Below are 12,321 nucleotides of genomic sequence, written 5' to 3'. Positions count from 1 at the left end.
TGATGCACGACTAGAAAATAGTTTTATCGGTATTTGCAAAGGTGCCGATTGATAAGCCAGAAGAGTGCTTCGTTCGTTTACTCTTCAAGAGAGGAGACTGTGCAGCTGCACAGGATCCATTCTCCTGTGCAAATCATGTGGACATCAAAAGATAGTAATGGGGGGCACCTGGGTGGCTCGGTTGAGTGTCCGACTCTTGATTTCAGCTCAGGTCGTTGGATTGAGCCCCACATCAGGCTCTGCACTGAGCACGGAGCCTACTTAGGATTCTCTCCCTCAGCCCCTCCCCCCCCCCCAAAAATAAAAAAAAAATTAAAAAAATAGTAATAATGGTAACTACCGTCAACTAGGCATGTGCTATTTGCCAGGCAATATACAACTGGGCTCATTGTACCTCACAGCACCCTGAAGTCAATGTTATTAGCCCAGTTTCACAGAGGGGAAGACCAAGACATGGTCAAAACTCCATATAATTTAGCAGCTATTGCTATAGCAGCTGCGACAGCAGCTAAAACACCTGCCCTCATGAGATCTAGACCAGAGTGGACAGGACTAGAACAAAGAATAATAAACAAAAAAAAGAGCAGAGATTTAAAGGAAGATGGAGACAGAGTCATCCAGGTATGTGGGGGAAGGGGGAGCCAGGAAAGGAGAATGGCATGAGCAAAGGCCCTGCGGCTGGAAAGTACTTGCCATGTTTAGAGCGCAGAGTGAAGGTGGTGGACTGTCCAGCTGCAGGAGCACAAGGGCACAGTGGGAGGACCCAAGGGCAGGGCCGGGACTAGACTAGCATAATTGTTCGTAATAGCTGTAGCAGCAGTAGATGAGATGTAAGAATTTTCCTGGTAGTTCCTGCTGGTAAATACCAGAGACTGGAAATGAACCCAGGTCTCATTTCAGAGATAATATTTTTCATTATTAAATCTCACAAATTCGGGGGTCAGAAGAGCTTTAGGCAAAGGGGACTGAGTGTCCCCACAGAGTATTTCATGTCATCTGAATTGCTCCTATTCCAGGGAACTATGCCCAGGAAAGAGCAACCTTTGTCATCGGGGACGTCACAATCAATTCTTTGTATGGCTCCGGGTAAAGATGGACGACGTGGTCCTGACTGATTGCTTTTTCGGTCAACCCCCCCAAGGTTCCACTGTCTGCATTCAGTCAGGTCACGCTCTGATTGAGCGGGTTAGAGCTTTATTTATAACGGTTGAGTCTAGATCTTTCCTTTTGCGAAACATCTAGTACTGGTTCCCTTGCGTAGAGTCAGCTCTCCTTGTATCTGGATCTTTTTTACCATCTCCGGGAATGAGCTACTTCTTTAGAGGACTCAGGTTGTGTGCTACATGTGCGGCCTTCGAGGAGTTCTATTGCCAAAAGAATAATTTTCCGCCCCAGGCCCCTGTTTCTGGGGCAGAGGGGGTATTTGAAGAACACTTCCATGTGATGAGAGACCCTGTGCTAGAGAAGGGCAAGGGCTTCATAACTGATTTTGAGGAATTTGGGCTTTCGTGGTGAGCAGGCAAATGGAAAGGAGAAGGGTAAAATAACATTGAGGCTGGAGCTTAGGTAACTGGGAAAATGGTAAAATGGCAGAAACGGAGAAGTGAGGAGGAGAAAGAAAAGGTCTCAAGATATTTTGGGGAGGTGGGTTGGGCAGGCTGGGCATAAGAGTACATATGGAGAAGATGAATTCTATTTCAGAAAGGGTGGATTTGCCGTGTGGCTGTGATAAGTCAACGAATTTCACTTGAAGTATTGTTCTGCCTTTTTATTGCTATTAGAGTAAGCAACTTTAATTTACACAGTTAAAAATATTTGGCTTAGTAAATTCATATATGTATATTCATATCCCTATGAATTTAGACCAAGGAATTAGGGCTTTATACATTCATGAACAAATATATAAACATTTACCAAACTCCTTTAAAGGATCAAACAGGATTTACAAATATGAGAGGAGAAAATTGAGAAGCGCTGAAAATGAAAAACTTCAGGTAACTACAGTAATTAAATTAAAAACGCATTGAAAATGCAAAAACATAACGAATGCATTTGAAAATCATTTACAGAATATCAAAACAAAGCATTCAATTGAGCAATATGCCTACATATTAGTATAGGTATGTTTGTATATGGGACTTTTAATGCATTGAAAACAGTTTACTCTGCAAGAAGTCAGTAATTCAATAGGGCCTGTGGCTATAGAAGGCAGCTTTGATAGGTTTAACAGAAGTCATGAACTCGTTGGATATAAAATCAAGTCAAGAAGTGAAATGAGAATGGAAAGCCGTTGTCTAGTTGTCTCAGTTTGTGCTTCAGGCACCATAATACGCCACGACCTACATGACTAACAACAGACGCAGAGCAAACCTGACCACCATTTCTAGAGCAGTATTTGAGTCATAAGGTTCTGAAAACTCCTGGGTGTTTGGACGTGTGAGGAGTGACATGTGTGGGCAGAGGGTAGTGCCGGGGCAATTGTGAGGATAGGGAGATAAAAAAGAGGGTTGAGGGATGGGGAGAGGGACAATACAGGAGCCAAGAATTTTCCAGGTTCATCAGGAGGGGCCTTCAGCGGTGTTGAAAAGGGGAGAGACTAGCAGAGGATAAGGTGTGAGAACTCACGGTCTGGTGTGGCCATCGGGTGGCTGTGGGGACAGCAGTTCAGAGGTCAGGAGGTCAGTGAGGACAAAGGAAGTCAGGGGGTAGGTGAGCCGAAGGTGAGGAGGAGGGCTCCTAAGAAAAGTTGATGGTGGCGGAGAAAGGGAGGGAGAGGGAGAGAGAGAAGCAGGGAGAGAGGGAAAGAGGAGGAAAAGAGGGGAGAGAAGAGGGGGAGAGAGAGGGAGAGGGAGAAAAAAGAGGGGGGGAGAAAAAGAGGGGAAGAGAGAGAGAAGGGGAGAGGGAGAGATGGGGAGAGAGAAGGAGGAGAGAGGGGGAGGGAGAAAGAGAGAGACAGAGAGAGAGAGGAATCCCTCATGTGGGATCTTGTCATAGAGTTTTTCTTAAGAGTTTTGGGAAGGCCGATGTTAATGTTTGGTGACACAAAATAATGTGTGTGCCAGAGACCGACCAGTTTTTGGTATCTGAGCACCTTGAGTCCAGGGATGTGAGGCAAGAGTGGAGGAGAAAGGGGCAAAGGCAACATGTCCCAAAGTATGTTCTGCAAACACCTGTCGCAGGATGTTACTAGATCTTTCGCCCATCTCTCACAAAATGATTTTATTCCTCCCTGTCCCAAAGGAGGGGACTGTCAGCATCCCCTTCCTGCTCAACCAGCAGGCCCGAGGCTAGTTGCTTCACGTTTCCACCCCATTTCTCATTCACTGAGATGCTTATTTTGTTTTTATGCTGGGCTCGGCCTTCTTTATTTTCCCAACTTATACTTCATTTCTCATTGCTGTGTATGCATGTGCTATAGGGGATGAGTCAGCGATTGAACCAACTGTGCCATTTAGACCGGGAATCCTAGGCAGGATTTGTTACCGCAGGACGTGCCTTAGACTGTCACGTCCTAGGAGATCTCCGACCAGAATAGCCCTTGCACCGTTTCCCAAATTTATGGGACCACAGACCTGTTTCTTCACGGTCTCCTATCCTGTGAGTCGCACTTTGGAGAGCTCCTAGACGAGATGGTGGAAATGGCCAATGACGGGCAGATCCTGTAGAAAAGTTGTAGAAAGTGTCTGAACTCTTGGAGGCCAAGCAGCTGCTCCCGGGAGCTTCTTGTGGCTGGGTGTGCAAGGAATAATGGTGCTTCTGGAAACTGGCGTGCCAGGAGGCTGTGCAGCAGGTCTGTGTGCCTCCTTATCCGGGAACATAACAGGAAAGCACTTTATTTTCTTTAGGACCTTGGAGCCCAGATTGCCCAAGGAAGGACACCAGCCTAAGAGGACCTGTGTGTGAAGCCAATTCTAATGGCATGAAGTGCCTGTCATCTGTCCACCTGCCAAGGGGACTCTGGGCTCTGCTTGCTATAGTAAAGGAGCTCAAACTCCCTTAAGCTCTGAGTGATGTTTTACTGTGCGGCCACAGTATATGGCGCTCTTCCATGGCCATGATCTAGAGAACGTTGCTGTCTTCCTTGGATAGTGGTGGAGGAGGAGATACTTGTGTGGCTCTTCACCAACCTACCTGTGTCACAAATACTTGTTGGGTTTCTGCTGTGTGTTTGATCACTCAATAACCAGGCAGGAGATCAGTTGATACAAAGATGAAATGAAAAAAGCAGTCCCAGGTCTTACAGAGTTTGGAGTCTAGCAGAGGAGACAGACACACAGTGAAAATGTAGTTTGGCGGGACCCCCAATACAGGAAGTTCAGGGAGATGTGAGGCCCGTGGAGGGGCACCCAACTCAGAGGGCCATCCAGGATGGACTCAGGGGCTAGAGTGCCGTTCAGCCTGAGGGCCAACAGACGGATTAACTAGGTAAGGGGGAGCATTTATGAATTCCAGACACGGAAAGTAGGAGTTTGGAAGGTCTTCCAACTAATCTGTTGGAGGATGTGAAAACATTCCACAGGGCTGGAGTGTGGAGTTCTGGGTGAGGACTTCTGGGGTGGGGATGGGGGAGTGAGAGACAAAGCATGAAGCAGGCACCCAGATCCTGTTGGGTCAGAGGTCCTCAAGTCTGCCTGCATGGCTACGTCACTGAAGCCCGGGCCTCTCTCCCAGCCTCTGAGACTTCTCCGGTTCTCTTTCTACACTGATCACCTGTCCTTTGTTCTTCTCTCTGGCTCTCCTTCACTTCCCCACCTTTCAAATCTCTCCTTCAGAGAACTGACGCATCGCGTCGGGAGGGGAGTTTTTTTTTTTTTTTTTTCAACGTTTATTTATTTTTTGGAGGACAGAGAGAGACAGAGCATGAACGGGGGAGGGGCAGAGAGAGAGGGAGACACAGAATCGGAAACAGGCTCCAGGCTCTGAGCCATCAGCCCAGAGCCCGACGCGGGGCTCGAACTCACGGACCGCGAGATCGTGACCTGGCTGAAGTCGGACGCTCAACCGACTGCGCCACCCAGGCGCCCCGGGAGGGGAGTTTTAGGCCACGCCGGGAGTGACCAGTACCTAGAAATATGACCTGCCCACTGGAGTGGTTGGTGTGGGAGGAGAGCTAGCCCACGTGGGGACACTGTCCTGGGAAATGACGGTCATGGGAGTCCATCGGAGCCCTTTGGGGCCAGGGGCCCGTCAGGAGTGGCCGTAAACAGGGCGGAGGTCAAAAAGAGGACAGGTGAAAACCCGACAGCAGGGAGGCTTGGAGCAGGGCAACAGGAGAAAATGCAGCCAGGTAGCTATCAGCCATGAGCAGGAGGGCGGCCCGCAGGACCACGGCTCACGGAGGGACCTTGTCGCCAGACCTGGGGTCTAGGAGCAGCCATCACACATGTGACTCGCAGTAAGTGAAGAGCATAAAAGCAAGTGTGATTTGATGTTGAGTCACCCGAACTCTGGAACTTAGGCCGCTCTCCGCATATCCTGGCTCCACAAAGCCAGGGAGCCAGACCCAGGCCGAGGCTGCAGGTGGAGGTCAGGCGGCCCCCCTCTCTGGGGAGAGGAGGAATCTTGGCCAGGGAGGCAGGCAGGGCGATACTGTCTCTGCTCTCAACTCTGGCGTCTTGGTGGATGCCGCCCACCTTGACCTCTTGCCCGTCTTCTCTGTGCCTGGCTGACCCTCCCCCTTCCATCAGTTCTCAGCCTAAATGTCACTTCCTCATGGAAGCCCTTCCCAGCCCCTTCACCAGGCCAGGAACCTTGTTTGGGGGCGCCCCCCCAGCCCCCAGTTGTCTGTAGAGGGATTTGAGCGATTACTTATTCCCCGCCCCTGCCCCAGGCAGGGAGCTCGGAGCAGGCAGGGCTCTTTGCTCACCCTGGTACCGTGGCACCCGGGCATATCAGCAGGAGCTGAAAGAATGAGTCAATGAATATTCGCATAGGCCCGCAGGACTTCTCTTAGATTCCCGTGACTGCCGTTTCCACAGGCATAAAAACAGTTGTTTAACTGCCCACTTTTCTCATTCCGTGTGTGCATGTTTTATCTAGACTCTGATCGCCATCAAAATAAGAGGATTGAGAATATGAGGCAAACGACAATGGTCCCTCCTCTGGGGGTTCGCTTTCTGCGGTTTCGGGTACCTGCAGCCAAGCCCGGTCGGAAAGCAGGTGATCGATCCTCCTCCTGACAAATTGGCGGACGATCCATAGCGCCTAACGCCACGTCTCAGCGCCTTCCGTCGTCCACCTGCCTTCGTCTCATTGTCTCATCGCGTAGGCATTTAATCATCTCACATCACTGCAAGAAGGGTGAGTAGAGTACAATAAGATGTTCTGAAAGAGAGACCACATTCACATAACTTTTATTGAAGTCTACTGTTGTAATTGTTCCATTTTATTATCGGCTGTTACTGTTAATCTCTCCCCCTGCGCCTAATTTACAAATTGAACCTTTTTCACGGGTATGTACGTACAGGAAAGGACATAGGACAGGTGGGGTTCAGCACGACCTGCAGTTTCAGGCATCCCCTCAGGGGCTTGGCACGCGTCCCTCAGATAAGAGGGGAAGGGGACGCCTGCGTGTGTGTGGATACTTCCCCCACCGACCTGAGCTCCCCATTCCCCCTGGGCAAGGTCGTATTGCAGCCGTTAAATGAGCTTTGCAAATCTTCAGCTGACCGAGCCAGGAAGAAAGGAGGCGTCGGCTCCACTTGGTGCAAAGCCCCCCTTCGTCACATGCGTGCCGCGTGTCGCCCGCAATCCTGACAGCCACGCGGTACTCAGGTCGAGGTGACGCGAACGACCCAGGTGACCCGTGCGATTACATTTGTGAAAAGTAAGCTCCTCCACGAGGCAGCAAAGCGCGTCAAAATGAACGCCGCATTCAGGCCAGCGCACGGAGCAGTCGATATTGCTGTGAAAGCTCTTTGTTTCTCTCTGGCATGCGGGTGCGCAGGCTTTGATGTTAGAATTTTGGCTCATTAATAACTAATTTACATTTCCCAGACAGCAAATTGTGATCTGACACAAATTTATAAAAGAACTCCAAATGGTGAAACTCTCTTATACAATGAATCCTTTGTGGGGTTTTTTTTCCCCCTTCCTAAACTTAAGGAGTTTGTGATTAAAATTTTAATGCAATCATTGAAATCTCATGGGCTACTTAAAAATAAAACACCATGTTATTTCCTTCCTCTCAGAGATCATGACAACTGGCTGCTCCTCTGTGGATGTTTTCCAATTGCTTTTTCATCTGCTCTGAGCCGCAGATAAAGTATGATGTCCTCGGTGAACCAGGGGAAAGGCATGGCCAAGCAGTTGGTCGTAGCAGAAGGCAGTGGTGCTGTGCTCTTCGGCTTCCTGATGCTTCCTTGCAGGTTGCGGCGTTGGCATATTTGTATTGCATTGTCTGGCTGTCTCTAGGAGCTCCCAGGGCTGATTCTCTCCAGGTGCCTCGAAGCCTGAATAGGTCATTTTGGAAACAAAGGTGGCCTGATCAGGGCTATCGAGATAAGGGATGTTACATGTTTGTTTTCTCCGGCCTACATCTGGGAGGACCCGCTGCCTCATGGAAAACATGGCAGGTTTTTTGGTATTTTACCCCATGGTTTTTTGTTTTTGTTTTTGTTTTGAGAGAATCCGGGGGTCAAGGGAAGTCGCAAACACGCTATTGAGAGACAAATCTAGGTGCGTCTTGATTCCCTTCCTCACCCCCGCCCCTCCCCGCTCCATCTTTGCCACAAGCTTTGTCATCCTGTGAGTTAATGACTCACCGCTTAGTTGGGGAGGCGAGGCAGGGCTTCTCTCCTCGCGTTGGAAGGAGAAAATGCCATGTGCGTCCCGTCACCTGGAAACACCTTACCCAGACCACAAAGGGAGGTCTGTGCCTCTGGGAGGTGAGAAGGTAGACCTGAGAAGTGGACCGGAGAGCTGGCCCTGGGCCGGGCAGCAGGGTGGGGCCGGGGGAACAAGACAGTGGGTAGCTTAACCGATTGCATCACTTCTGGCAGGGGGCTCTGTCTACCGAGTTACTCTCTGCTTGGAGAAAGGGTTTAGGGAACAGCCATGGGCTTGTTGTGTGGAATGGAAACATACCCAGAATGAAAAGATTTTGAAACTGGCACCACTTGAGGTCAGATTTAAAATGGTCACACAGCATGAGCCAAATTGACTCCATGCAGAGAAGCACCGAGCCACCCCAGTTCCCTATATTATTTTAATAACAGAAAGAATGTATTAGGAATTCCAGGCGAGACCTCCACCTGGGCACAGTCCCAGATTCTAACCCATCTCTTCGTGCCTTTTCAAATGAGCCTTTTACAAAGAGGCTGCTTTTCTCTCCAACCTCTTCCGGACCAATGAAGGAATCTGAGATCCCCCTCCCAGCTTGCGTTGTAGGAAGCAAGAAACCGGAGAACCCTGCTCGGAGCAGGAGGCTCTGTGCACAGTTGCTAAGAAAACGGCACTGCTGACTGGGGTGGTCTTTCGTTTGTTAAATTAATTCAGCAAGAAGGCCACCACACTGAGGTGGTTCTAATGCCACGGACACCTTTGTAAAGCAAACCCAAACCTAAGCCTGCAAGTGCCTCAAGGTTACAACATCAACGCATCAAGGACAACCACTCACAAGCAGCCAGCTAGGCTCTAAGCTATAGCCGGCCAATAATTCCCTTACTTTGCTTCCACCTTTTCTCTAGAAAAGTCTCAGCCGAGTGCCTGCCCGTGGAACGCTCCTAAACACTCCCAGTTTGGCGCGGTCTGATAGGAATAGAATTTTGCTCAGATAAACTCACAATTTTTTAATATGCCTCAGTTTATCTTTAAATTTTTTTAATGTTTATTTTATCTTTGAGAGAGAGGGAGAGAGAGAGAGAGACAGAGTGCAAGTGGGGGAGAGGCAGAGAGAGAGGGAAACACAGAATCCGAAGCAGGCCCCAGGCGCTGAGCTGTCAGCACAGAACCTGACTCGGGGCTCGAACTCATGAACCACGAGATCATGTCCTGGGCCAAAGTCAGACGCTTAACTGGCTGAGCCACCCAGGCGCCCCAACCTCAGTTTATCTTTTAATGGGTTCAAAACAACAAGGCCTCTCCTGGGAGATGGCATGAGGCACAGAGCCCTTTGCCCTGGCTTGAATGTCAGGGAACCAAGAGGGGACTGAGTTGGGGGGTGGTTTCTGTCCGAGTCAGAGCGACAGCTTAAAGGGGATGTCACTACATTCACCAGTCCATTCGCTCCACTGAAACGGCAGGAATCCCCCAGTGCCTGCAGACTGCTCGGAGAGCCTTGACGGAGTGAGGAAAGCCTTCGTGTCCTGACAATAATTGGGGTCTCTCTCAGCACCTAGAACGTTGCTGACATTTAAAACAGAATGCTGCTGTCACGCTTGTTAATTTTACCCTCTTGGGTCCCAAACGGCTCATATGACACTTGACTATTTTTCCACATCACAGAGACCAGACTGGATTTTCTCGGAAGGCAATCAATTCTATTCCCAGCCCGAGAGGGACCAAAAAAGCAAAAAAAATCTTATTGCTATAAACACGATAGGTGCCGCACTCAACTTCTGCGATCTGCGGGTAGTCTTTGGAGTCAGTTTAGGGTTGAGTGTTAGTTCCACCGCTTGCCTTGCCGCTGGTGAGCTTGGCTTTGTTACTTAATCTTCCTCATTTGTACGAAGCAGATGATTAGAGTTGTTAAGCAGATTAAATGCAAAGTTCTTAGCACATAGCCTGGCACATAGTAAGTGCTGCAAGGGGGCTGCTGGTATAATTAGGAGGCTTACCATGGAGTTAGGCATAAGAAGCCTCTGGAAGGGGCATCCACTAAAGTGATGAAGCAGGAACACCCTGAGCTACTCCCCTTATTGCCACTTCTGGGGGGATGTCACCATTGTTATTCATTGTTATTCAGGCGTTCAGCTTTCTGGGAGGTGTTTATGGCAGAGCCCACAGCCCTAGCCGGCATAGGACGAACCCTTTCTCTTTAGCAAGCCCAAGTATGGAGGATAAACTCCTAGAAAGGAGGGACCTCATGTGGTTTTTTACACCCCATTTTATGGCCAAGCAACACTTGGCATATTGTGGGCACTGCGTGAGTGTTTGTGGAAGGAAGTAATGATGGTAGGGGCAGAATGCAGAGGGCCGTGTGGCTATTCCTTGGTCAGACTCAGCTCCCCTTCTGCTGAGCACATCGGAGGGAAGCAGAGCTCATTATCAGTAGATACCGACTTGGTACTTAGGGACTTGACTTTGGACAATTGCACAAAGTAAGATCTTTCTGTTATTATTCAGAGAAGCAGGTGTCTTAGAGCAGAGACTTCTCAGGATGTAGAGAAGTAAGAAACGGTCCAGGTGAGAACTATATCTTGGTTATACTGTGTAAGGGTTTTCAATAGTTTCTTAGGGAGAGAAAATTTAGTATTGAGTTCCATTGTCTAAGAATATCTAATAAAATACCAAACCATTGTCATTATAGAGCATAAGCCAGACACCCCTTCTGCGTCTTCTTGTCAAGTGCATAAAGTTTTCAGTTACAGACTTCTTTGCAATATCAAGATTCTGATGCCCAGATGGGTCAAAACTAGGTGTCTTAAAAATCTTAATTCTCTTTTGGCGTGATACATGGTACAGAGGCCTTGTCAGCACTCAGTAATAAATACCGTTGTGTTATGTTTTGGCTTTGTTAATCTATATTCACATCTCTACTTTCATTTTAGCCTCACGTCATTCACGAGAGGTTAGCAGGACAGGTAGGGCGACTAGTAATGTCCCGATTGTATGGTTGAGGACGGCAGGTTCTAGTTTACCATGTCTGTGAAGGGGTGGCTACAGGGCCCAGCTGGAACCAGCACACAGATTTCCCGAGCGCAGAGCTCTTTGTCTGTATCCCATATCCTGGTTTAATCCCTCCGGACTTCGGGCCTTGCACCTGCAGGCATGTCTGGGCCACACCTCTGTCTTTTAGACCAGTGGGTGGGTGATGGCTGTTGTAAGGAAGGACCCTGGAGGGGACTGTGATAATACCTGGTATAGATTAAGGTGGGGAGGAAGGAGAGAACTTTATTTTTTTTTAAATGAGTTTTGTCCTCAGTTGACTATTTCTTCTTTTTTTTTCTTTTATTTAAAAAAAAATTTGTATATGCATAATTTATTGTCAAGTTGGCTGACATGCAGTGTGTACAGCGTGCTCTTGGTTTGGGGGGTAGATTCCTGTGGTTCGTCGCTTCCGTACAACAGCCGGTGCTCGTCCTGACAAGTGCCCTCCTCAATGTCCATCACCCGTTTTCCCCACCCCTCCCCACCCCTCCCATCAACTCTCAGTTTGTTGTCTGTATCTACGAGGAGAACTTTTAAACCATCCATGCATACTTGGCTTTCGTTTACCAGCTATGTCAGTGTCTAGAAGATCTTGAGCCACGGGGCAGGTGCTGGACCATGGACCATGGCCTCTACGAACAGCAAAAGCAGCTGTGCCTTGTCCAGTGTCTTTGCACATCCAGATCCAAAGAACGTGGGAACATGATGATGACCACGGTGCCAGGTGACAGCTACAGCCACCACATTCTTTGACTTTCATCAGATGACTAGCCTGTCCAGACAGAGCAGTGCCTTGCCGTCTAGGCCATTTGGTCAGTCCTTGGAAGGGCCTGGCCGCCTGAGAGTCAGCACAAAGCGGTTGGCGACAACTTCTCTAGCAGCTCTGGCTGGCGTGGCGAGTCTGCTGAGCGTTCATTCAGGATGCAAGCCTTGTGGCCTCTGAGATGCTTATGGTTGGTTGAAACCCAGATTGGATGGACCCGGGAGGAGAATTCTTACATGAGCACTTTGTGAATATACAACGTAGGTGGATTGAGGTGAGAGGGGACAGCCAAAATTTTAGCTCACGATGCTGATTGCTATCTCACGATGAGAGGGAGATGTTTTTAATCACGTGGAAACTCCCTCACTTTGCATGGGAGAGGCATTAGGATCTTCCGTTGCCATCAATCTTGCGTGGCCTTGAGGTGAGGGCTGTTAGAAGAGCCGGCCTGACACTGTGCCCAGCACCTGGGAGAGCCGTGTGCTGTGACCAGAGAGCAGAGGCCTGCCGGCAGCCTGTTTCCTTGTTCTCATCAAGCCCGTCTGTGACGTCAAGGGGGTTCTCGTCATGACTCCCTACTTACCCTTCTGCTTCCTTCTTTCCCTGATGCGAAACTCAGAAGATCAAGTCATGTCACTCTTTGGTATCTTTGAAACGCATCTACTTAGATATCAAATAAATGTAGCAGTTTATTTTCTGAAGTGGATTTGACCCATTAGACATTTTTAAGTTTATTTTTATTTATTTTT

General features: G+C 48.9%; 1 long non-coding RNA gene across 1 annotated transcript in view; it reads left to right on the top strand.

The window, feature by feature from the left end:
- The window catches only part of LOC123596414, a 280,758-nt gene that overhangs the window by 64,685 nt on the left and 203,752 nt on the right, over positions 1-12,321 (top strand). The window contains exon 2 of the long non-coding RNA XR_006711673.1: positions 6,040-6,300. This is a non-coding gene — a long non-coding RNA (uncharacterized LOC123596414). The remainder of the gene's footprint in view (positions 1-6,039; positions 6,301-12,321) is intronic.

This window comes from Leopardus geoffroyi, chromosome A1, assembly GCF_018350155.1.
Source record: "Leopardus geoffroyi isolate Oge1 chromosome A1, O.geoffroyi_Oge1_pat1.0, whole genome shotgun sequence".
In the NCBI taxonomy this organism is placed as follows: Eukaryota; Metazoa; Chordata; class Mammalia; order Carnivora; family Felidae; genus Leopardus; species Leopardus geoffroyi.
Note: the sequence above shows the minus strand (reverse complement) of the source record. Positions and strands in the feature narration are given on the sequence as shown.